Here is a 24,207-nt window from a genome sequence, read left to right on the forward strand (position 1 = left end):
CCCAGATCCCCTTTGGGGGGCAGCCTTTTCCCAGTGGTGGAAAGTCAGGCGGGCAGTGCTGACCAGCTCTACCCGCTCCAGGGCAGCACGGGCTCGGGGCAGGTGGGCGGGCAGCCTGGGTGGTGGTTCGCAGCTTGTGGCTGGTGTGGATGGAGTTAAACCTTTCTGGGGACTATTTACTCCTGATCCTAAGTGACAGCTTGGGGAGGGAGAGTCACGTGGCCCTGAAATCCCCGCGGGAGCTGGTGGAGCATGCCCAGCTGCTTCTGCCTGGGAAAGATGCTGGATCCCGCAGTCACCACAACAGCATCCTCTCGCTGCGCCAGGGACCTGCCAGCCGGAGAGATGACTGATTAGAGCGAATCCGATCCAGAGCCCTGCTTTTCAGAAGGGGGACCTGTGGGGCAGGGAGGAGGACCCCAGCTGGCCTGAGCTGGGGGAGGGGTGCCTTGGGGCATGGAGAGTTAAAGCTGCTCAGCTCAGCGCGGGGCTCACACCTCAAAGGCAGCCGGTGAGTCTGTTTTGATGCATCATCTTGATGAGCTGGTGGAGGAAGGTCGGGCTCTGGTGGGGCTGCCAGCCCCTGCTGCAGGAGTCTGGGCTGCTGGCACTGCGGTGCCACTGCCTTCCCCACCCCTCATTCTTGGCAGCGACACTTGGGGATCATGGATGCTGAGAATGCTAATTATAGCCCTCGCTGTGCCCCCACCCCCACCTCCAGAATCCCCAGTTTGGGCTGATGTTTGGATTGATTACATTTGGATTCCATCTCCGGGGTGAGGCCAGCTTTGGGGCTGCCAGCTTCCTAGGTCCAGCCGGGCTCCCCCAGCTTGGTTAGAGCAAAGAAAACAGCCCCACCTGCCTCCAGTCTTGCCAGGAGTGAGTCAAGACCATCAGGAAGGAAAGGGAGGGGGATCCAGGGGTCACACTCAGGGTGGCCAGAGGGCTTGCCTCCCTCTGGTGGGGAGTGGCAGGGTGTGTCTGTTTTGTGGGTCAGAGGTTGATGACTTGGGCTACTGAGGCTCCTGGAATCTTAGGGGACATCTGTCTCTGGGGTTTCAGATTTAGTAGGGAGCACCTGAAGGAATCAGAGCCTGGTACCTGGGCAGGGGGCCTGAGGGATGTGTGTATCGTGGTAGCTTGCTGAGAGCCTCGGTTCATTGTGTGAGGATCTGGGCAAAGGAGGAAGGCTGGGGAGCTAGCAGGGAAGGGTGATGAAAAGTGTGAGGGGAGGAGGGGGCAGGAAAGGCAGAGGGAGAAGAAGAGTCTACAGGAGATGCTCTTTGCACCAACAAGCAAGCAGGGAAGAGAAGCAAGGCGCCCAGGAGGGCTGAGATGGCAGACAGGGTGGACGGGGTGAGCCTGAGGACACTGGACTCGGGGAGGCTGAGCTTGCAGGAGGAAGGTGGCGAGAGGAAGGGTTGGGAGTGTGTCAGAAGGGGTTGTGGCCTCCTGTGCTTGCCAGTTCTTCCCAGATCCCTGTGGCTCCCTGGCCCTCAGTCCAGCGTGGACTCCCTCCTCGGGTCTCCTGCCTGTGAGGTGGGAGCCCAGGTTGGCATGCCTCTGAGCCTGAGCCTGTTGTCCAGGTGGATGAGAGGGGACATCACAGGCACCTGTCCCCCCCTGGCTTCCAGGTCCCCCCTGGAGGAGCATGGAGTAGGATTCTGTCAGCAACTGCATTTTAGCCTGGGCAGAGATCTGCTGGGGCGGAGTGGAGCGGGAGAGGGAGGGGAGGGGAGAGGCACGGAGGCCAAAGCCTCTTTCCTACTAGTCTCCGGTCCTTGCTCCCTGAAGGTGCCTCCAGTGCGGGTGGCAGAAGGGGTGAGGGCAGCCGCCCCGTGCTGTCTCTGGGCTTTCCTTGCAGAAAACAAGTGTGTCTCTTTACAAGGGCGTAAGCTCTGGGCCGCATATGAATTATTAAAAGTCCTTGGTTTTCCAATCAGCAGCGAGGTGATAAATGTGTTAGCGCTGGTGTGTAATTAATCCTGGCGGGCGGCTGCAAGGCTCAGACAATGGGGGCTGCTTTTTTTTTTTTTTTTGCTGGGTTCGGCTTCTTTTTCTTCACAGGAAGGTGACGGTGCAGGACGCATTACACAGATAATTACTTTTAACGTGTCTGCCTGGATTATTGAGTTGGATTCTTCCTGCTCCGTGTAAATGAAGTAATTACCGAGAAAGTCAGTGAGCGGGGCAGCCAGCCCTGGCTCCCGGCTGACATCACCACCACCACCCCCCACAAGCTCTGGCTGCAGCCTGGGGCTTGCAGGGGAGACGGCAGGAGCTGTGGCTGGAGGGGACAGCTGATCCTGAGGGAGTAGAGGCCAAGCTGCACAACAGAGGAGTCCTGGCCTCATCAGCTGCTGTCCCCCCTGAGCCCACACTTCCTTCTGTTTACTTCCCTGGCCTGTTGTGAGGTGCCTTGCTGGGGTCTGATCCATGTGGATCCCCAGGGAAAGTGAGCAGGAAATAGGCTGAAGGCAGGCATGGGGAGAGTTTGCTGGTCAGTGGGGCTGCAGCTGCAGGGACCAGTGCTGGGGTTTGCAGGGTTTGTACTGTGGACTGAGTCTGGGCTGAGTCTGTCTGGAAGCAAGTGCATTTGTGAGATGACTTTGGCAGGCCAGTCAACAACCAGTTAAAAAAATATGTAGAAAGGTAAGAATGCCCTTTGGGGAACATATAAATAAATGGAAAGCAGCAAGGGAGAGGAGTGGTAGGTGAACTGGGTGGGACCCTTGTCTTAGCAACCTCAGTCCCTGGGCTCAGCACCCATAGCTCCAGATGCACCCCACACCATCTAGTCCAACCTCCCTCCAAACCCTGAGGGGAATGCCAGCTTCATCGATGATTCCAGCAACAGGGAGTTCATTACCTCACCAGGCAGCCTGCTCTAAGGTTAGAATATTCTGTATTCACCCCAAATCTGCCAACTTCTAGGTTCACCCTTTGGTTCTGATTCTTTGGGCAACAGAGCTAGTCAGTTCTCTCCTGTGGTGATAAAGATGGTTTTCTTCTTAAAATAGTATATAATATCTGGTGGACATCATATATTTATGTAACCATTTTTGTATCAGACATTTGGGTTGTGTTACAAATAACACAACATGAACATTTTGATAAGGCTTTTTCTGTATTTTAGATTATTTCCTTAGGATAGGTCCAAGACATAGAATTAATATCATGAAGTGTATAGTAATTTTAAAAAGGCACCATTCCGTGAGTATAAAAATAACACATAGTTATTAAAAATGTAGAAAACCATAAAAAGGAAAGATTAAAATTATGCATACTCCTCTCTCAGAGATCTGGTATATAATTTTCCATTTCGGCATATATATTTTTATGAATTCTTGCAGACATACAACTATATTTAGTATCACAGTACATATAGGTACTGTTATAATTTTGAACCAAGTATGTATTTTTGTCACTTGTATAGAAAAGCATTTCTCCATGCCATTAAAATCCTTTGAAAACATCATTGTAAACTGTTGCCTAGTATTTCAGTATATACCTATTCTCTCTGTTTGTTGGTTGATTTGTTTGGCTTCTATATTAAACTAGATGTTTCCAGTTTTTCACTTTTATAAACAATGCTACAATGAACAGATAATTATCTGATTCTTTTTAAATATTAATGATTTCTTTCCTTAGGCTAGAAGGAATAATTTCTAGAAGTGGAATTGCTGCAAATTTAAATGTTTTGACCTATTTTGCCCATCCCTTGTTAGAAAGTACTTATTTCCATCCCCACAATGAGTGCATTTTGTTGCATGAGCATCAGCTTTGAGTATTGTAACTTTTTTGTCATGTTAATTCATTGTTTTAATCCATTTGTCTGAGTGGTAGTGAGACTGGAAATTTCAGGAAAGGGTGTACTAGTGTGAATCGTCCATTTATTGTCATTTGTCCCAATCTTTGGCTTTTCTGCAAGGGCAGTGTAGCATAGTGTAGTGGTGTGGACCAGGGCTATGGGGTGAGACCACTGGACATGGCAGTGTCACTGGCCAGCCACTGACCTGGACGTGGCTTTATATCACCTTGCCTCAGTTTGTCCATCTGTAAAGTGAAGCTAATGATGTTATTTCCTTGTGGCATTCTCGTGACAATAAACGAGCAGGTAGAATCATGCCAAGCAGACTAAATGATCAGGTGTTTATTATTCTCTTATTGTTGTTGATTTGAATGAGAAACAAGGATATTTGAAGATGGTATCATGATCTTCCACCCCTCAAGCCCCCCAGTTTACCCTGTTCGAAGCCAATTGCTCCTGATTTTCCAGTAACCTCCATTTCCTTTCTTTTTTAAAGATTTATTCATTTATGCATACAAGAACTGGGGTACAGGCCAGACTTGCAGGGGGTGAGAGGACTCACCAAAGACAGAGTGGGGAGCAGAACAGGCAGATGGACTGAAATACACTGCTGAGGGGAGCAGCGGGCGAGACAGGAGAGGTCTGCTGCACCATGTGGGTAGCTCCCTGGCTAGGGATCAACTTGTGCTGCAGTGGCTACGGATAGCTTCATAGTGGTATGCTTAACCCCATGCACCACCACCAGGGAGGCCTCCCATTTCCTTTCTCAAGCTCCCTTGTTGCCTTATACCAGGTGTGATCTCAGCACAGAGGATGGTGAGGTGACCAGTTCACTCCCAGGAGACCCCCTAGAACTTCACACTCCTGGGGGCTTCTGTCAAGTGTCTGGGTGAGGGGCATTTGGCTCCTCTTGTGTCTCTGGCTAACAGGACATTCCACTGTGGCCCCTTCTCCTGTTACCCAGCAACGGCCCCTCCTGGCACTGCCATCCACTCATCCTTTCCTGATACCTCCCTTGTCAAATGCACCAGTGTCCCGGTCCCTGAGCTCTCTTTGTACCTTTCCAGTGTAGCACAAACTGATCTGATATGTTAATTTTGGCCCACGTGTTAAGGAGAGAGCCAGTCCTCTGCCAGCTGGGGGCGTGGAAGGAATGCCCATCTGGAATTTGATGTCATGGAAGTCCTGGTCCAAATTAGCAGCTGTGTGATTTGTAGCAACTCACTTAATCTCTCTGAGCTTCGGCTTCCTGGTCTGAAAAATAGGGTCAGTATCATCACCCACATGTTTAGTGATAGCTAGATGAATAATATATAATGGGAGTGCTTTGAAGACTGTAAATACTTATTCAAATGTCAGTTATTATTATGGGTATTTGAACAGTGTGTATCAGAAGGCAATGCTTTAGTTCAAAGATCAGACAGGCGCTGAACAGGGTTCACAGGAAATGTGTTTAGGACAGATGTGCTCTGGAGACTGTCAAATGCTCCCAGGCCTCTTAGTCTCTGTAGAGGACTGGTTCTTATTTCGTGACTTCCAAAATAGGGAGGGCTGGAAATATCCATGCTGATCTGACAGACATGCATGGGCGCTAAGGTTTGCCCCTGCAGGGCAGAGGTGAAGTGTCCCCTTGGCCTGACGTCACCATGTCCACCCCCGTCTGGCTCACCATTACCTGGGAACCGGAGTCTATAATTGTAGGTGCCAATTTGCTTTTAATTAGCCTAATGCTTGCAATTAGCATGTTAAATTCAACCTGGGCTCTGGTGGTGAGGTCATTTTTCTGATTTTGCTTGGTTCCTGGGCCCTTATCAGACTCAATGGCAAGCCCGTCCGCCTCCCTGCACTGCACTTTCAGCTGGGGAATGAAGAGGATCACCCCGGGGAAGGAGGGGCCGTGTGTGAAGTGGGGGGCATGGGGCGTGCGCTGATGGAGGCACAGTGCTGACAGGATTGCTATACTCACAGCTGAGCTCTACGTCCTAGGTTCCAAGATCTGGGTTCCTTCCTTGGATTCTCTTCTTTGCCCCCTGCTGAGCATCAGTTTCCTCATCTCCAAAATGGGAGTATGAATTCCTACCCCAGCTACATCAGGCAAATTATTGTGGGAACAGGTGTGACTGTCAAGCAACATCAGATGGGACAGCCCTTTAGAGCTGCACTGATGGTTCCAGTTCCCTGGCCACTAGTTCCTGGACCTACAAGTCACCCCTCATGCTGGCCTGTAGCATCTGAGTCCCCTCTCCCCAAATCATGGTGAGTTGAGGGCAGTTCTTAGCACGTGATAGGTACTCAAGAAATGTTGGTTAGATATACGAAAATGTGACTGGGAGGGAGTTTGGCCCAAGGAATAGGCATGAGCAGCGGGCAAGACAGGAGAGGTCTGCTGTACCATGTGGGTTGCTCCCTGACTGGCCGGGGATCGAACTCATGCTGCAGAGGCTGAGGATTGCTTCATAGTGTGGTGCTTAACCCCTTGCGCCACCAGGGAGGCCCGTAAAAAATGAATCTTTAAATTCACAACATGGTGAGGGAGCAAACGTATGAGCAGATTATTGTCTTGCATGTGATAGAGACATGTGTTTCATATGTTGTTGGCCAAGAAAGTGAGAGACTCTCCTGGGAGTGTCAGCAAGGATTTCTGAGGAAGCGCCCTTCAGCTCGGCCATATCACCTCCAGGGAAGCCACAAGCGTCTTTGGGTCTCTCTCTTGGTCTCAGCTCCCTAAGCTATGGTGTGAGGAGGAAATGAAATAAAACATGAATAAAAATTTGGGGCCTCCCTGGGGGCGTAGAGGTTGAGTCTCAGTGCTGTCACTGCTATGGCCTGAGTTCGATCCCCAGCCAGGGAGCTGACCCACATGGTGCAGCAGACCTTTCCTGTCTCGCCCGCTGCTCCCCTCAGCATCAGGGGAATCAGTATTTCAGTAGATTCCCCTGTTTTGCTCCCCACTCTGTCTCTGGTGAATCCTCTCACCTCCCCGCACCTCTGGCTTGCACCCCAGTTCTTCTATGCAATAATAAATTTAAAAAAATGAATTAAAATCTGGTCATGAATAACCTTTCAGTAAGTGTTAACAAATTCCTTGAAGCCAAGGATCGGTGATGGGTGACTCAGTGGGTGATGGGTGGGTGGATGGGCCAGGGGGAGCAGTCAGGAGCTGAAGGGGTTTCAGAAGCTGATCCTCACAACGTCATAGCCTGCTAGTTTACCCGTGTGTGCACTTGAATGTGTTCCTGGTTGCAAAGTGGGGAGATGAAGTTTGTGGTGTGGGCAGTGGAGAAACTTTCACAGGAACCTAAAACATGCTCTCCTTTGTTATGGTGAACAGCCTAGTTCCTGGAGAGTCATCTGCACACACTCCTGTTCCACATGTGTGGACTCCAGATACCCTCAGAAAGGGGGGTCCAGATCTAGGCTTAGTGACTGTGGTTGCGGTTCAGTCTGAAAAGCCTCCTCAGGCGAGGCTGCTAGAACGCTGCTGAGATGGTTGAAGAGACCAGTCTTGGGCAGTGGAGCTGGGGAGCTCTGCTTGTAACTCCTACTCCAAGTTGAGGGACCCCGCCTCATGGGGAACTAAGACATGGGCCCTGACAGCAAGAACTTAATTCCTTCAGGCATGCAGGCCCCCAGCCGGGGCCAGCCTGCCAGGCGACAACCCAGTGGCTCTGTTCGCCTGACTGGTCCCCTGACCTTCCCAAGCAAGGCAGCCTGGCGGCCATGCTGGGTTGCTGTGGTAACTGGCAGCCTCCCAGCTGGGTTGCCTGGGTAACCAGTTAGCTGGTGTTGGGGGAGGGGAGTGGTGAGCTGGGGAATCAGCCTCCAAAGAGGCAGAGAAGGACTAGGGCGGGACCAAGAGGAAGACAAATCCCAGATGCCCCCAGCATGGCCTTCAACTCTGTTCCTTGTGGGATTGGGAAAGCCAGAGAAAGACAGGTAGGGAAGGATGTGTTGTTCCAACTGTGTGTGTGTGCGCGTGCGTGTGCACGCACACACGCGCGCTGTTTTTCAGGCCATCTTGGCCAGCTCAGAATGTTTAGAAGATTTGATAGGGCCATGCCGGAGCTCTCTGGGGCATGGGCGAGGGCCAGGGGATGTTGTGCACCATCCAGTCCCCGATCTTGATCCTGCCCCACCTTGTACATCTTATACATCTTAACTCTCTGACCTCTAGGTTCCTCATCTGTAAAATGGGGGTGCTGACATGGGCCTCCGGGCCATTGTTTGGGACTGTGTCCAGTGTCATGGATGGCGGCTCCCTGCTCTCTTTTCATGCTGATTTTCTGCTTGGCGGATGCCTCCTAGCCTGGATAAGGTGTGTCAGAAGCCCAGCCTGGACTGGGCCCAGCCCTATGGCAGGAGACGAGGTGGGAAGTTTTGAATTCTTGATCACCCAGAGATGTAGCTCTTATCCTCAGGGATAATTAACCCAATTGGCTGAGGGCAGGATGCAAGTTCATTGAAACATCTGCAAGAAAGTTTTCAAAGTAAGACCTAATTGATATTTTTGACTATATTTTCCATCCCAACCCAACAAACACATGTGATGCCCTTACTGTGTGTAGCATGACTATAGCTTCCTGTTCTGCTTGCATCTAGTCAGGTCTGTTTTCTTTATTAAAATAAAAGTCTTGGGGGCCTCCCTGGTGGCCTAGGCATTAAGTCTCAGCACTATTACCACTACAGCCTGAGTTCAATCCCCGGCCAGGGAGCAACCCACATGGCATAGCAGACCTCTCCTGTCTCGCCCGCTGTTCCCCTCAGCAGTGTATTTCAGTAAATCTGCCTGATCTGCTCCCCACTCTGTCTCTGGTGAGTCCTCTCACACCCCCACACCTCTGGCCTACACCCCAGTTCTTCTATGCAAAATAAATAAATTTTTTTTTTTAAAGGAAAGTCTTGGCCCTTGGGCTTGCTGTCCCACCTAGTGTGGGTCATTGCCCTCTGTTTGAGAAACACTGACAGAGATTACGAACCCAAGCTCCTCAGGTGTGTGCAGGACAGCAGGCGTCACTCTCCTTCCACGTGTAACTTGTTGTGGGAGTCTCACAAATGCAACCCGTGTGGTAATGGAGGCTCAGAGGTCACATAGCTGGCACGGGGTTGCAGGTCACGGGGTCTGTTGCTCAGGTTCATGGTCAGCTTCTACGTGGCAACAACAGATACATCTGTTGCCCACTTTTATGCTCCCTGCCAGAGGAGCGGGAGGATCCCAAGGGACCTGAGGGTCCAAACAGATCTGTCCCAGCCACCTCCCAGGACTGGAAAGGTTGGAGGCTCCATCCAAAGAAAGACCAGGCTGAGCTTGAAGCAATCTGGTGTTGCTTTCTTTTTCTTCTTCTTTTTTTCAAGACTTATTTATTTATTTATTTATTTATTTTTGTGGGACACTCGCAGGCGGCCGGGGAACAAACCGGCACTGCAGAGGCTGTGAGCAGCCTCGCAGCCCAGCGCTCACCTGCTGCGCCACCAGGGGAGGCCCCCTATACTTATTTATTTTTTATAAAGATTTATTTGTGCACACAAGAACTGGGGTACAGGCCAGAGGTGTGGGGGGAGAAAGGATCCACCAGAGACAGTGGGGAAGAGAACAGACAGATGGACTGAATATACTGCTGAGGGGAGCAGCTGGGGACACAGAAGAGGTCTGCTGCGCCATGTGGGCAGCTCCTGGGCGGGGATTGAACTTGTGCTGCAGTGGCTGGGGACAGCTTCATAGGTTGTGTCTTAACCTCATGCGCCACCAGGGAGGCCCAAAGATTTATTTATCTATGCATATGAGAATTGCGGTGTAGGCCAGAGTTGTGGGGGGTGAGAGGATTCACCAGAAACAGTGGTGAGCAGAACAGGCAGATCCACTGAGATACACTGCTGAGGGGAATAGCCGGTGACACAGGAGAGGTCTGCTGTGCTATGTGGTTCAGCTCCCTGGCCGGCTGGGGATTGAACTCGAGCTGCAGTGGCTGGGGATAGCTTAATAGCGCCATGTCTTTAACCTCTGCGCCACCAGGGAGCACCCCCCACATTCTGGTGTTTCTTGAGGGGAGTGCGTCAGGGAAGGAAAGGGTGAAAGGAAAGGGTGTAACTGTGAGGAAAGCCTCCATGTCAGGGTCCTGGGGCCATTCCTGAAGACCTTAGGCTCTGGGAGATTTTTCTGAGAGTAAAGCCTTGAGCTGTCTGCAGAGAAGCTCTTTTTTAATTGTCTCCCTTTGGTAAACAACGGAAACAACAGCAGGAGTGGGTTCAGCTGTATGTGTGTGGGGGGGATGGGGGGTGGAGGTGGAGAGGGGTGTCGGTGCTTAGGATCTGGCCAAGGTTAGAAGTGGCTGGAGGAGGGAGGGGCACAAGTAGCTCTGAAATACCCTGGCAGAGTGCTGAGTCTATAAATATTTATGGTGATAAATTAAAGATAAGGCCTGGAATAAGAATCAGGAGCGTGTGGAGGAATTCACACTGCTCCTTTCCATCTTCAACCTTGTTTGTGAGAATGTAGCTGCTTCTCAATTCTGCAGGACCTGCTCTCCTATTTGTGGGGTGTCATTAGACAGTGCTGTTCCCTTCTCCCCCCACCACCCCGCCACCCCCAGGACTCTGCCCCTTAAACACAAAAAGGAGCAAGGGGCTTACAGCCAGAAGGTTCCCTTCCTGTCAAGCCTCTTCCCTTTTGGCTTCTACTCAGACCCTACTGCACACAAAACACAGACCTATTGCATCTGTGATTGGGGAGAGGGAGGTGCCGGGTGCTCTCCTCCGGAGGAGTGAGTGTCCAGGGGAAGCATGGTGGTCTCCGGCCTGAGGGTCTGGGAGGAGGTGGGGAGGGGGAGGCGTCGTTCAAGTCCAGCTGTATCCTTGTCTTTCTAGGCTTCTTGTTAATTTCCTGCATACCCACTGGTTTAAGGTCAACATGCGCAACCGTGACAGTGCGGTGTCCGGGGCCTCCTGTCAGGCTTCCATGTTCCCACCACTGAGGTGTGGACTAGTGATTCTGCGGGAATTCGGGGGGTGGGGTGTACGCCTCTGTCTGAGGCTGGATAAACAGAGGCTGGGAAGATGGGTTTCCAATAAGGAAATTCGGGCCCTTACGACGGAACAGAAGGTTGTGCTCTTTGCTGGAAGGTGAATGACCCGCACTGTCAAGTTGGACACGCTTGTCGGGACTGTGTCTCTGCACCCACGTATTCCTCATGTACCTAATACACTATAGTCCCTTTGGATTGTGCAGGGTGACTTTTGGTTATCCCTTTCTCCTGATGAGGAATCTAGATTTCTGAGATGATGGCCACTGACCCAAGACCGCATTGAGAAGTGGGGGAGGAATCACGAGAACGGTGAAGGTTTCCCTGTGTCCTGCGGGCACCGCTCCTGGCCCCTCCAGGGACCCATGACTGTATGTTGGCAGTGGGGTTGCGGAGACCGGGCAGGGGCGAGTGGAGAAGGCTGTGACAGTCTTCTCTGTCACAGACAATCACGGTGCTCTTGGGCTGCCCAGGGCTGCCTGCTGGACCCCGCTCCTCGGGTCAGTGTTTGGGGAGAGGGCGGTGCAGGGTGGCACCTCCTCTGGAGAAGGGGGTGTGTCCATGTGTCACTAACACATTCACATGCTCGAGGAAAGGGCCAGGCCACACTTGGTCTAATTGAGGGGACCTTTCAGACCATGCAAAGTCACAGACGCTGAGATTGGAGGGAGAGCCCAAGACCATCCTCCCGCCCACGCAGTGCTGGGGGAGCACGATAGAGGGCCACAGGCCTTGGAATCTAGCAGGTGGCTTACTCATCAGCTTCTGCTCGCCATGCTCACGCCCATGTGGGCCTGCCTTTCCCTGGTGAGTGTGTGTGTGTGTGTGTGTGTGTGTGTTTCGATAGAATGTGGGTATCTACTGAGGAAGTCAGGTGAGCTGACTTACCCTAATGCCCCTAGTCCCTCACTAGTAAGCTTGTTACTCAGCAGAGAAAAGGGGATTTGCCCCAGTGGCATTTTTTGGGGGGCTGCAGCAGCAGGAGGGAGCAGCACCTGGGGTGGGAGAAGAGGAAACAAGGGCAGCCACTGCTGACCCTGCTGGCCTGGGCAGGGTGATGCTGCATTGCCCCTCTTAGAATGTGGCTAGGCCACCACCTCCACCTGCTCCTGCATGGAGGAACTCGGAGGGGGGTGTTCAAGAGGGGACCCTGCAGACCTGACCCATCTCAGATGTGAAGAAAGCAGGGAGTAGAGAGCTCTGGAGGGGCAGCTTCTTCCCTGGTGGAGTGGGGTTGGGGGTCTCGGTGGAGGGAAATCTTGATGGGTTTCAGCAGGGCTGAGGGTCTGGGGAGGAAACCTGGGTGGCCAGGAACAGGGTGAAGGGAGCCTGGGTGGTCAGGGACAGGACCTGCCTGGAGGGAGAGGGTGGGGGCTTAGAGTGTTCAGACCCTAGAAAGGACTAGAGACTAAAGGAGGACACCCCAGTCAGCCCTCAAATCTAGTGTCATCAGAATCCAGGCCAGCCATCAACATTTGTACTTCTAAGTTGCACTTTTTAAAAAGATTTATTTATTTATGCATACAAGAGCTGGGGTTCAGGCCAGAGGTGCAGGGGGTGAGAGGATTCACCAGAGTCAGAGTGGGGAACAGAACAGGCAGACTGACTGAAGTACACTGCTGAGGGGAGCAGTGGGCGAGACAGGAGAGGTCTGCTGCGCCATGTGGGTTGGTCCCTGGACGGCCGGGGATCGAACTCATGTTGCTGAGGTTGTGGATAGCTTCATAGTGCTGTGCTTAACCCCTTGCACCACCAGGAAGGCCCTCTAAGTTGCAGTTTTTAAAATGTTCTTTTATTGGCTGAAATAGAAGTTGTTCTGAACAGTTCCCTTTCACATGTGTCCTTCTCACTGATGAAGTCGTTGTCTACTTACAGTAATTAAATGAATGCCTTGAGGTGGTTGCTGCTTGAGTTTTACCTTCTCTGAACACTTTTCCTGCGTTGTGCTTGTGAGATAGCGCTCGTGAACCTGCTTGCAGCCTGGCCCTTCTGTGGACAGAGCTTTCAGAGGATGTCCCACCTTCTGGCTCAGAGCCAGGGTCACTGTCACTGTCTGAAGGGTTTAGAGGTTGGGGTTGGAGCACATCTTGCCCCTCTTCCCTGCCTTTTCCTGGATCCCTGGCTCTGTCTCTCACTTTTGCAGTGCTCAGATAATGTGCATAGGGTGCTGCTCTGCAGTGTCATTTGGATTAGGAAACACTGAACCTCTTTCATAGTTTTATGATGACTGTTTTTAATATTTCTTTAAAAAGGATGAGCTATTTTCAGCCCCCTTAGAGGAGTTTATCACTCCCACAAGAACCTTCTGAGATAGCAGATCAGGGGAAGGAGGTGTCAGCAGAAGGTCATTTGCATATTTCCCACAATCCTTCCTTTGGCTCCATTTGCAGACCCCCAGGGCAAGCTACAGTCTGGGTGCTGCCGCACTCCCTCACACGCACCAGGATAGGTAGGTAAATCTGGGCTAAATAGAGCTTATTATAAACACTGTGCTCAGATGCCACAGTCTGTTTTTTCTAGATGGAGAGGAGACAGGACTGGGACCCAGATCTCAGCCTAGGAATCAACCTGTCAGTCAGCCCAAACTGTCTTAACTTTCCACTTTCCAGGGTGCCAGACATGGGATCAGCCAGCACCTCTTGAATTCACCCTTGGGTAGGAGCCTTGGTCTGTGAAGCAGCTTTCCCCACTGTTGGGCAGCTTCAGCTCATAGCCTTCCTTAATGTTGAACGTGAACTTTCTGTCTTCTACTATCTGTCCATGGGTTCCCTGGACGGAAGCAGGGACATCCTGGCTGTCCTTTCCTGGGCTCATTTGTCTGTCATCCGCTCAACAATCAGTGTTGAGGGCCTCCCTGGTGGCGCACTATGAAGCAATCCGCAACCTCTGCAGCACGGGTTCGATCCCTGGCTGGCTAGGGAGGTACCCACATGGTGTAGCAGACCTCTCCTGTGTCCCCAGCTGCTCCCCTCAGCAGTGTATGTCAGTTCTGTTCCCCACCCTGACTCTGGTGAATCCTCTCACCCCCATCCCCCGCATCTCTGGCCTGTACCCCAGCTCTTGTGTGCATAAATAAATAAATCTTTAGAAAAAAAGAATCAGTGTCGAGAGACTGGGCACAGTGGGAACCACACGGGCTCTGGGTTCTTTCTGCCTGGGCCTTACTTACCAGCTATGTGACCCCCATTTTAATTCTTAATCTCTCAACCTCAATTCATCCATGTGTGAAATGTGGGTGATGATGGTACTTACCTCACCAAGTTGTTGAGACGGGTTCGATGAATTAACACATGTAAAAATCTTACAACAGTGCCTGGCACATAAAGCTACTCAGTGTACAGTTTCTTTTCATCTTCTCTTAGAATAAGCTCTCTAGAATCGCACACAATACTCAGATGCAGCCTATTCACTGCCGTCTTCCACTTGACAATCTACTTCTATTACGTCAGACTATGTTTGCAAATCACTGGTGTTTAAACTGAGCTCATTGTGCTGAAACCCCCGGGGGCTATTTTCCCAGGGACCACTGTTAGGCCTGGATTCCCCTCTCCTGCACGAGAGCTTCTGGGCTGTGCAGGAGGAAGGTCAGTGGCCAGGGGCATCCAAGCAGCCCTCCCCATTGGCTTGAGGAGCCCACATAACCCAGCTGATGTGTCAGTCCTTCCCACATGTCCTGCCTCGGGTGTTCTATTTGGAAAATCCCTTGACCCACACTGACCCGAAATAGAAGGCTCTCACTGTCCCTGCTCCTGGGACGCCTTGCTCAGGTGAGTGAACATGGACTTTTTGACCTTCTTATGCTCAACTCCGCTCTATACACCTCACAGCTCCCAGGCTGCAGGGGAGGGACACAGGTACCGCCAGCACATGTAGGTAAAGCCTCGGGAGTTCTAAATCTGTGTTCTTTGCGGGCCAGCGATCTAGCTCATGCGAAGTTTGTTAGAATGCAGACTCTCAGCCCTCACTCCCAAACAGTTGAGTCAGAATCTGTGTCTGACAAGAACCTCCCAGCCCCTGCCCTCTGACTCAAAGGCACACACAGATTTGAGAAGTGCTGCCTCCATTGTTCAGCCCGGGTTCGGAATGAGGGTGATGGGGGAGACCTATCGTCTATCATTTTGAAACTAGTCTTATGGACCAGGCTCCAGGGAGCTGGCTTAAAACCATTCCCAGGATATTTGGCCACTGACTGTCCACATTCCCTATTTGCTTCTTGGAAGAGGTTTTTATAAAACACTCATGCATTAAAAAACAACAACAAAGATCGCTTTTGTGTTTCCTCATTTTATTAGTAACAAACTCTTAAGCATATGCCAAATCTTAGGATTACATGTACAATTGGAATCTTTTAGATGTTAAATGCAGTATTTTATATTTATGATCTGTTTCATTTTGTTAATAAATGTGAGGCCATTATTTTAGTGTATGAATCCTGATTCTGCTTCAGCGTGTGAGCTCTCCCTCCCAGCTTTGTCAGGAGCAAGTCGGATAACTTTGCCTTCTAAGTCTTTGTGTGAAATTGTGGCTAGAAATGTGGATCACAGCAGGCCTGACAGTGCCCACTGAAGGTTTATTCACTCACTCAGCTCGCCCTGTTGCGGGCAAGAGCTGCACCCCTGCAATCAGCTGAGCTGGCTGCAGGCGGGCTCTGCTCTCTGCCGCCTTTGCCACCTTTGGCAAGGTATTACCTCACCAGACTCCTGTGTCTTCATCTATAATTGAGGAAACTGGTGTCATCAGCAGCGGCCCCCACCCCCAGCCCCTGCAGAGCCCCTGATTCTCCCAGGCATTAGTATTTGTGCAAAGCTCTCTGGTAATTCCAGGGTGAGGCCAGGATGGAGATCAGTGGAGCAGATCATCACTGCTCATCTCAGATGCGTCCTGCAGCCCGGCAGGCATCTTCTGGGCCCTGGCTCTGCTGTGCAAGCTTTCTTGGCTGCGTTCTGGGTAGGAGAGAGGGCTCAGCTGGCTGGTGTCGCACTCTGGCCAGGGCTGGGCCTGCTGTGCAGGGTGGGTGAGGGGGAGCTGTTGTGTGCCCTTGTCTTCCCCAGATCCCTGGGGGAGAGCTCGGGGTGGCTCCTATCAGCTGCTCTCCTGCCTTGTCCACTAGAGAGAAGAATCACCTTGAATTCTCTGACACTAACTTCCTTTCTGCGTTTTGGAGCTTTAATAAAAATAGCCACAGCCTGTGGAAGCTTCAGTGCCAGTCGGTCAAGATGGCTCCCTGTCGATTCCTCCTTTCCTTTGCTCCCTTTGTTTCTTTCCCCCTGTGACTCGGGAGGCCACAGTGCCTCTGAGGCCTCCTGCTCCTCTCTTTCCCTTCGTAGACTCACACAGGCGAGGGCTGCCCCATGCAGGAGCTAGGCAGCTCCCTGGAAGGTGCTGGCCGACACACCCAGCGCGTGCAGGCCCCTGACTTGGTCTTGGGGGTCAGAGTACCTACGAGCCCAGCTTGGCTCACGGGGGCCGTGTTGGCTCCTATCTGGGGCCCTGCGTCACTGTCATCCCTGCCCTGCTTCTGGGGTAGGACCTTTGATGTGCGATCTTGTCCTGCCCCTCGCTCCCCACAGCGGCTGCTGGGATCGAGCATCTCAGCAGTGGGCTACGTAATTGGCGCTTCAGCTGGCTGATTGACTCTAATGCGGGTGCACATTTATTTACCCCGCAGCCGCCTCTCAGACAGCCGTTAATTGCAGGCACGAGAGAGACAATAATTATGGGATAATGGGTGGCTTTTGTGTGAGTCCTTCTCCTTGCACAGTGTCAGCAAACACCACGGGTTTGTTTCCCAACATTCAGCTACCCCACTGAGGGGGCTATGGCCCCTCCTCCTCCCTCCTTTTCTATCACCCCGTCCACCCCCCACCCCACTCCACACGCCCTGGGTTTTATCCGCCTTCCTGGGGTGACAAAAACATGTCCCCATCTTCCGAAATACCATATCCTAACTCCCAAGGAGTTGTGACCACATTTTCAGGATTTGTGAGATTAAATTGGAGCTTTTTAGAAAGTAGCATTTAGCCAACTCTGCCAAAAGAAACGGTAAGTAAATCCGATGTGCCTTATTCCATGGGCCCTTCTGTTTTTTTGTTAACATTTTTGCATAGTTGTCATCAGTGTCCAGTTATTGTTCTGTACTATGCATTTTTGTTTGTTTATGGTTATTTTATACAAACACTTCCAGGTATGACGATGGTCCATAAATTTGTCATTTTAAAGAGCTGTAAATAATTCTGTCATGTTGCTCCATTACTGTATTGCTCTTCTCTTATTACTGGGAATTTGGGTTGTTTCCAATTTGCTGCTACTATGAATGGCTCTGCTATAAACATCTTTATATGTGCTGGCTTCCCCCCGCCCAGTTATTTCCCTGGGGGTGAATTGAATTATGAGTTATATTGATCTGGAATCATCTTGGGAAATGCTGAGGGGAGTGGGGCTGGAAGCACTGGGAGAGTTTAACTGCTTCCCTCCCTCCATCTCTCCATACTCAGTGCCTGTTCTTCTTACCCCTTTACCCCTCCATTTCTAGTCTGACCCAACCTCCCTGGCGACAGTCACGGTGGAGTAGAGAAGGGGTGCTCTGGTTATCTATTGCTGCATAACAGGTCACCCCCAAATGTGGTGTCTTGGAACGACGTGTTGTCTGCTTGCAGGGTTGTTTGGGCTCCCCGGGCTCAGCTGGTAGAGCTCGCTGGGCTGTTTCCTCCTGTGGGGTCCCCTGAACGCTGACTGGGTGGGCCGGCCAGGATGGCTGCTCCCATGCCGTCATCTGCGACCCAGCTGAACTGTTACCCTGGGCATCTACGTGTGGCCTCTCCATGCTGCCTGGGCATCTCTCAGTGTGGCGGTTGGTTCCAGGAGGGAGTATCTCAATAGAGAGCATTCCTCGACACCCAACTGGAAATTTTAAGCATTTTCTGCTCTGGCTTCGGAAATCTCTTCTGTTACATCCCATTGGTCAAACCAAGTCACAGGCCTTCCCAGATGTAAGAGGCAGGAATAGACTCCACTTCTCAATGGAAGAGTTGCAAAGTCTCTGCTCCTCCCCCCTTGAAGACCAAATTGATTATTATCTTTTGGATTCTACCAGGCACTGATTGGGAGAGCTTGAGAAGAGGCCCCGGCCATCCTTTTGCACTCCACAGTCTGTCCATCCTCACCGCTCAGAAGTTGTGTGATGTCTTCTTAGGCCTCACAAGAGTTGTACCTCTTGCTGCACCCCTGCTCCCTCCCTTTTCTGGACTCCCAAGGCTCTGAATCCTTATCTCCTTCTCTTAGCTCTTGTCAGAAACCACAAATTCAGTTATTTATGGGCTTGTCTTGCTGGACTGTAAACTCCTGCTTGAAGGCAGGGACTGGCACATTCTGCTTGTTACCTCCCTACTCTACCCTGAAAAACTAGTAAAGGGCCTGGCATGTGCAGGGTTTCACAAACTCCATTCACTTCTCCTTTTTCATATACACCACTCTCTGTTGGATGAATGAGTAAATGACCTTATGAAAGGGAGGCTGGGGAAGAGGATGAATGCTGACTGAGCACTTAGCACGTGCATGTAGTAGCACTGGCTGGGAGCTCTGAGCCCATCTTAATGTTTACAACAACCTGGGAAGCACTTAGCTGTATTTTTGTTTTTTGTTTTTTCCCAAATATTTTATTGATTTATTTTTGTGTAGAAGAACTGGGGTACAGGCCACAGGTGCAGGTGTTGAGAGGATTCACCAGAGACAGAGTGGGGAGCAGAACAGGCGGATCTACTGAAATACACTGCTGAGGGGAGCAGCAGGCGAGACAGGAGAGGTCTGCTGTGCCATGTGGGCCAGCTCCTCGGCTGGGGATTGAACTCAGACCAGGCCATAGTGTTGATGGTACTGAGACCTAATCCCTAGGCCACCAGGGAGTTCCATTATTCCTGTTTCTCAAATGAAGAAGCTGAGGTTCAGAGACGTGAAAAAACATGTCTAAGAGGGCATCACTGGGTCACTGGTTAGAAAGCCAAGGGGCCGTGATTCAAGCCTGGGTCTTCAGGAAATTAGGGCAAATGCACAATTCAGCCCTTGTGGCCTTAGTTTCTTCTTCTGTCAAGTGGGAAAGATACACTTACCTCACAGGGCTATTTATTTATTTTTAAAGATTTATTTATGCATACAAGAACTGGGGTACAGGCCAGAGGTTTGGGGGGTGAGAGGATTCACCAGAGTCAGAGTGGGGAGCAGAACAGGCAGATCTACTGAAATACACTGCTGAGGGGAGCAGCAGATGAGATAGGAGAGGTCTGCTGAGTCATGTGGGTCAGCTCCCTGGCCAGGGATCGAACTAGTGATGCAGTGGCTATGGACAGCTTCTCAGTGCTGTGCTCAACCCCTTGTGCCACCAGGGAGGCCCTCAGGGCTCTTTAGATGAAAGAAGCAAGGCAGGCAAAACACCATATCGCCTATCAAGACTTGGCTTTTTGTTCTCCAGGACTTGACAGTGCCTCTGCATTTGGGCAGCTAGTGATGTGCTTGGTGGATCTGCCCCGTTAATGTCCTTGGCTGTGTGTACTGCTCATGCTGTGTTTTCTCTGTTCAATCCTACCCTCCCCTTGGGGGTGGGAGTCATTTCCCCTGGACTCCCCTCCAGCCAGAGTCTTCCCACCTCCTGTGATCACAGCCAGGTCTCCAGCCACCCAGGAGGCCTCCCCAGGAGCGCTGAGCCTGGGGATTGCACCCTTTCGCATTAATTGCTTTTGTTTACTCTCTGAAAATTAATTCTAATGAGAGTTCATTAATTCTCTCCCCTTTTCCTCATCTCCATGCTCACTTGCTCTCTTCACCTCCGACTGTTCTCTGGGCTCTGTGTGGCCTGTCACAGGCTGGGGCCCCAGGCAGGATGGCTGTGTTCACGGTGAGTTATGATGGGAGACGCCATCCGCTGGAGGGGGTTCCATGGAGGGCTGAGGACGGCGGTGATTTATGTCTTTCCTTCCCCGAGCCCTTCCCTCTTAATGCTTTGGCTCTGGCCTCATCCTTCTCTGGCTCAAGACACTGCCTGGGAAGGGAGAGCTGGCTAGCTGAGGCGTCCGCTAGTCTGGTCTTCTCCTCCTTCATTTTCAACCTCAGTTCCATCACCCACTCCCCTGTCTGGCCGCTGATATATGACATTGAGTTTCCAGAATCCCAGAAGGCAGAGGCCTTTGGATTTTTTTTTACTTAACCCTTCTAAACACCCTTCCTTCCAAGAGTCCAAACTGAAAAGCCTGGGAGTCTGGAAAGATAAGTTTCTTCAAAGTCTTTCTTCCCTGCTTTCACCGTCTCCTTTCCTTCTGGAGCCAGTGTGTTGGTGGAGCAGCAGGGCTCCGGGGAGATGAAATGGGAGCCACCCCAGCCAAGTGCCCTGTCAGGCGTCCCTTTATCTTTCCGCCCCTTTATCTCCCCCCAGCCTTAGCTGGAGTTCATCGCAGGCAGTGACTGGCTGCTGTGATTCTGCTCCAGACTGATTCTGTTCCCTGATGCTGGTCTTTCACCAGTCTTCAAGTCCAGAAAAACATTTTCTGCATCTCTGTGGTCTTGCAAATATATGTCCTATATGCACATATATGTCTCTAAGGCCCTGGTGGGGAGGAGGAGGGCAGAACCTTGTCCAGCGCGCGCTCCTGAATACCCTCCACCACACACACGTGCATGCACACACACCCTTTCCAGAAGTCTGACTTCAGCCAGAAGTGACCTCCCCTTCCACCGAATCCTCTGACACCAATGATATCACACTTCCAGGAAAACTCTGCTTTTAGTTGTAGGGTGGAAGTAGAAGATTGTATTGGACAGAAAAGTTAAGGCTGGATTATAAAAGGCCTTGCATTTAAAGCTAAGGTGTTTAGCCTCCCGCCAGTAGGCAGTGAAGATGCACTGAAGGTTAGTGAGCAGGGGTGTGGTGGTTTGGAGAGAGCAGAGAGATCCAATTCAAAGGTACTTCATCCCTGCTGCTGTGGGGCTGGGATCACATAGTTGGGCAGGTCACCGGGTCGAATTTAATCTATGAGTTAAAGGCTACTTCATGGGGGCCTCCCCGGTGGCGGTGGTGCAGCAGTTGAGCGCTGGGTTGCGAGGCTGCCCGCAGCCTCTGCAGCACCGGTTCCATCCCCGGCCGCCGGGCGAGGGTCCCACATGGCGCGCTGACCTCTCCTGCCGCCCGCTGCTCCCCTCAGCAGTGTACTTCGGTCCTTCTGCCTGCTCTGCTCCCTGCTCTGGCTCTGGTGAATTCTCTCACCCTCCCGCGCCTCTGACTGTACCCAGTGCATGTATAAATAAATAAATTGTAAAAAAAAAAAAAAAAAAGGCTACTTCATGAATGGGGGAGATTGGTGGGTAATGGGGGTTTCCAATGATACAATGAGAGGTATTTCGGGGACACAAGGGGTGAGGTTGGGAATCCAAGTCTTAGGATTGAGTTGAGTTAGTGACTGGAGGGTTAGGAATAGGGTTAGGGTTAGGGCATAGGGGACTGAAGGGGATTAGGTGTGAGGTCCATTAGAAATCTGTTCTTTACACTCCAGCGACATCCATCAGCCACCTCCTTATGTAGAGCTCTTGCCCTGGAGTACCCTAGAGTACCCCTTCAAGAGAGCGGACATAATTATTTATTTGCTGGCTGTCAAAGTAGTTGAGGTGACGGGGTGGTGGCAGCAGAGGCTCCGGCCACACCCATGTCGTGTAGGCACTGTCACCCCGCGGCATGACTCACAGTAGCTGGCGCTAATGTTCTTCCTGGGCGCTGCTGTTCTGGAGCTGGGGTGGTCCGGGTAGCCTGCCTGTCTTTCCTTCATCCCACTGCTCTGCAGAGAGAGGGAAGGGGAGAGCGACTTCCTGCAGGCTCAGATGGGTCATCCCTCTGTTCTTTGATCCTGAAAACTATTCTTCCCCTGTCTCTTTTTGGTGTGAAAGAGCGGGAGGCCTAAGGGCCCCGGCCAGGGTGTCTGTACACTGAGTGGACTTTCTGCGGTGCTGGGCTGAGCCCAAGCTCAACAGTACCCTGCCCAGGGCCTGGCACTCGGCTTCCCTAGCCTGAGGGAAGACCCTTCCGAGACTGAGGGGAAGGGATCCAGTGGAAGGTGTCTGTCTGTTCCTAGATGCAGGTGGCCTCATCAAGATCACGCCCAGAATGGCAGGCCTCACCATGCAGTTCTTTTTTATTTTTTTAAGATTTATTTAGTCATGCATACAAACTGGGGTGCAGGCCAGAGATGCGGGAGGGTGAGAGGATTCACCAGAGACAGAGCGGGGAACAGCACAAGCAGACTGACTGAAATACACTGCTGAGGGGAGCAGTGGAAGAGACCGGAAAGGTCTGCTGCGCCATGTGGGAATCTCACTGGCCGGCGGGGAGTGAACTTGTGCTGCAGAGGCTAGGGCAGCTTCACAGCACTGCGCTCAACCGCCAGTGCCACCAGGGGAGGCCGAATCATCAGCATCTTTGACTTACTCTTTAGCATAAAGATTTAAGATTTCAGTGAACATCAGGCAAGGGGACTTTGCTTCCAACTCACCCGGGTACCTCCCAGCCTGGCTCCGCCCACTGAGAGAAGGCGGCTGTTTGAACTGTGCTGTTGGGCTGTCTGGGCCCAGAGCAGGCTTGCCTGGGGAGTTTTCTCAGCGCACCTGGGCTGAAGTGTGTCTTGTTGGTACTGACTTCTCCGCCTGTCCCAGGCCCAGAACACAGAGAAGCTTCTGGATGCTGGACATTCTCCTCATACTACTCTTGGCCTTTTGTGTTCAAGAGCTGGGGAGAAAGGGCCCAAGACTAGTCCTTCTCAGGACTTACAACCTCAGAGGGACCTTGCAATTTTAAATAGGTTGATTCTATGGAGACTGTACCGGACGGGGGAAGCAAATATTTTTTAAAAATGAACAATGAGGGCCTCCCCGGTGGCGCAGCGGTTGAGGGCTGGGTTGCAAAGCTGCCCGCAGCCTCTGCAGCGCCAGTTCGATCCCCGGCTGCTCCCCGGCCACCGGAGGAGGGTCCCGCGTGGCGCACAGACCTCTCCTGCCGCCCGCTGCTCCCCTCAGCAGTGTACTTCGGTCCTTCTGCCTGCTCTGCTCCCTGCTCTGTCTCTGGTGGATTCTCTCACCCTCCCGCGCTTCTGACTGTACCCAGTGCTTGTATAAATAAAAAAAATCTTAAAAAAAAAAAAAAGGAACAATGATGTAAAAAATAAAAAAATGAAAAAATATATAATAACATACATTTTACAGTAGCACTATGTACCAATGAAATGTAGGTCAACATTACCGTAATTTAAAAAAATATTGTTGAATATTTAAAAAAAAGAAATCTTGTTGCCAGGGAGCTAAGGGCGGCAGACCTCTCCTGTCTCGCCTCCCCTCAGCAGTGTATTTTAGTGGATCCACCTGTTCCGCTCTCCTCTGTCTCTTCTTACCCCTCCCCACACCGCCACTCTGCCTCCCTCCCCCACTCTGGCCTACAACCCAGTTCTTGTATGCATAAATAAATGAAAGTAAATCTTTTTCGTTTTTTTTTTTTAGAAGAAATCTTGTTGCCAATCAGGAGCAAGATGAGTGGGTGTTTCTTAAGTTTTCACAAAAATCCATTGCCAGTGAAGCCTGGGGCTGGCCAGAGCACAGCTGCCTTCAGCCCTGTGGCCTGACCTTGTTCAGTCCAGAAGTGGATGACTGACTCTTGGTGGTGGTAGGCCTGAGGCAGGGTTGGGAGGGAGATGGGCTCAGAGCGGCAGAGATGGGGCTCCTATTCTGATGTGGGTGTTTCCCAAAGATGTGTAATTTTAGATCAATGATCTGAATCCCAGCTGTTTCCCCTCTGAATCTCAGCTGTTTCGTCAGAGCAGGATAGAAAGAACAATGAGAAATAGCCAACACATGTTAAACACTGTGCACACATCAGAGATTATTATTATTGTTTTTAGGAATGGGAGAAAACTCTTAGAATCTTGGGTTTGAGCCCCAATTCCACGTGGAATTCCTACAGCCCATAGCATCCACCCTGGACAAAGCTTTAGCCAAGCTGATGGTTAGAAAAAGCCCAGTTAGCTCAGAGACACAATCCAAGGGCCCCTCATGCCTCCAGCTCTGTGTTTTCTGGCCAGGCCGGTCCTTTTCCTCCTTATTTGGGATGCAGAGCAAGGCCGGAAACCTGCCCCCTCCTTCTAGGTGTGGCAGGGACTTTATGGTAATGATACCTGGCTTTATAGGGCGTCCTTCCTGCCCTCCCGGAGCACTTTTCCTTCTTGCCTGCACCCCTGGAGGTACAGCTGAGGGAAGGGGTCTTGGGGCTTCATAACTGAGGCTTGGAGACTTGCCTGATGCGGCCGCAGAAGCGGCAGAGCCAGGGTTCGAGTTTCAGAATCAGGGTTGCCGCGGGGACTC

General features: G+C 51.5%; 1 protein-coding gene across 1 annotated transcript in view; it reads left to right on the forward strand.

Moving 5' to 3' along the window:
- Positions 1–363: 363 nt before the first annotated feature.
- The window catches only part of PLEKHA6 (pleckstrin homology domain containing A6), a 116,263-nt gene continuing 92,419 nt past the window's right edge, over positions 364–24,207 (forward strand). Inside the window, exon 1 of the mRNA XM_054690452.1 lies at positions 364–511. The gene's annotated coding sequence lies outside the window, so the exon portion shown is untranslated. The remainder of the gene's footprint in view (positions 512–24,207) is intronic.

Source organism: Talpa occidentalis, unplaced genomic scaffold (assembly GCF_014898055.3).
Source record: "Talpa occidentalis isolate TD23 unplaced genomic scaffold, MPIMG_talOcc4v2.1 talOcc4.8, whole genome shotgun sequence".
Taxonomy (NCBI): domain Eukaryota; kingdom Metazoa; phylum Chordata; class Mammalia; order Eulipotyphla; family Talpidae; genus Talpa; species Talpa occidentalis.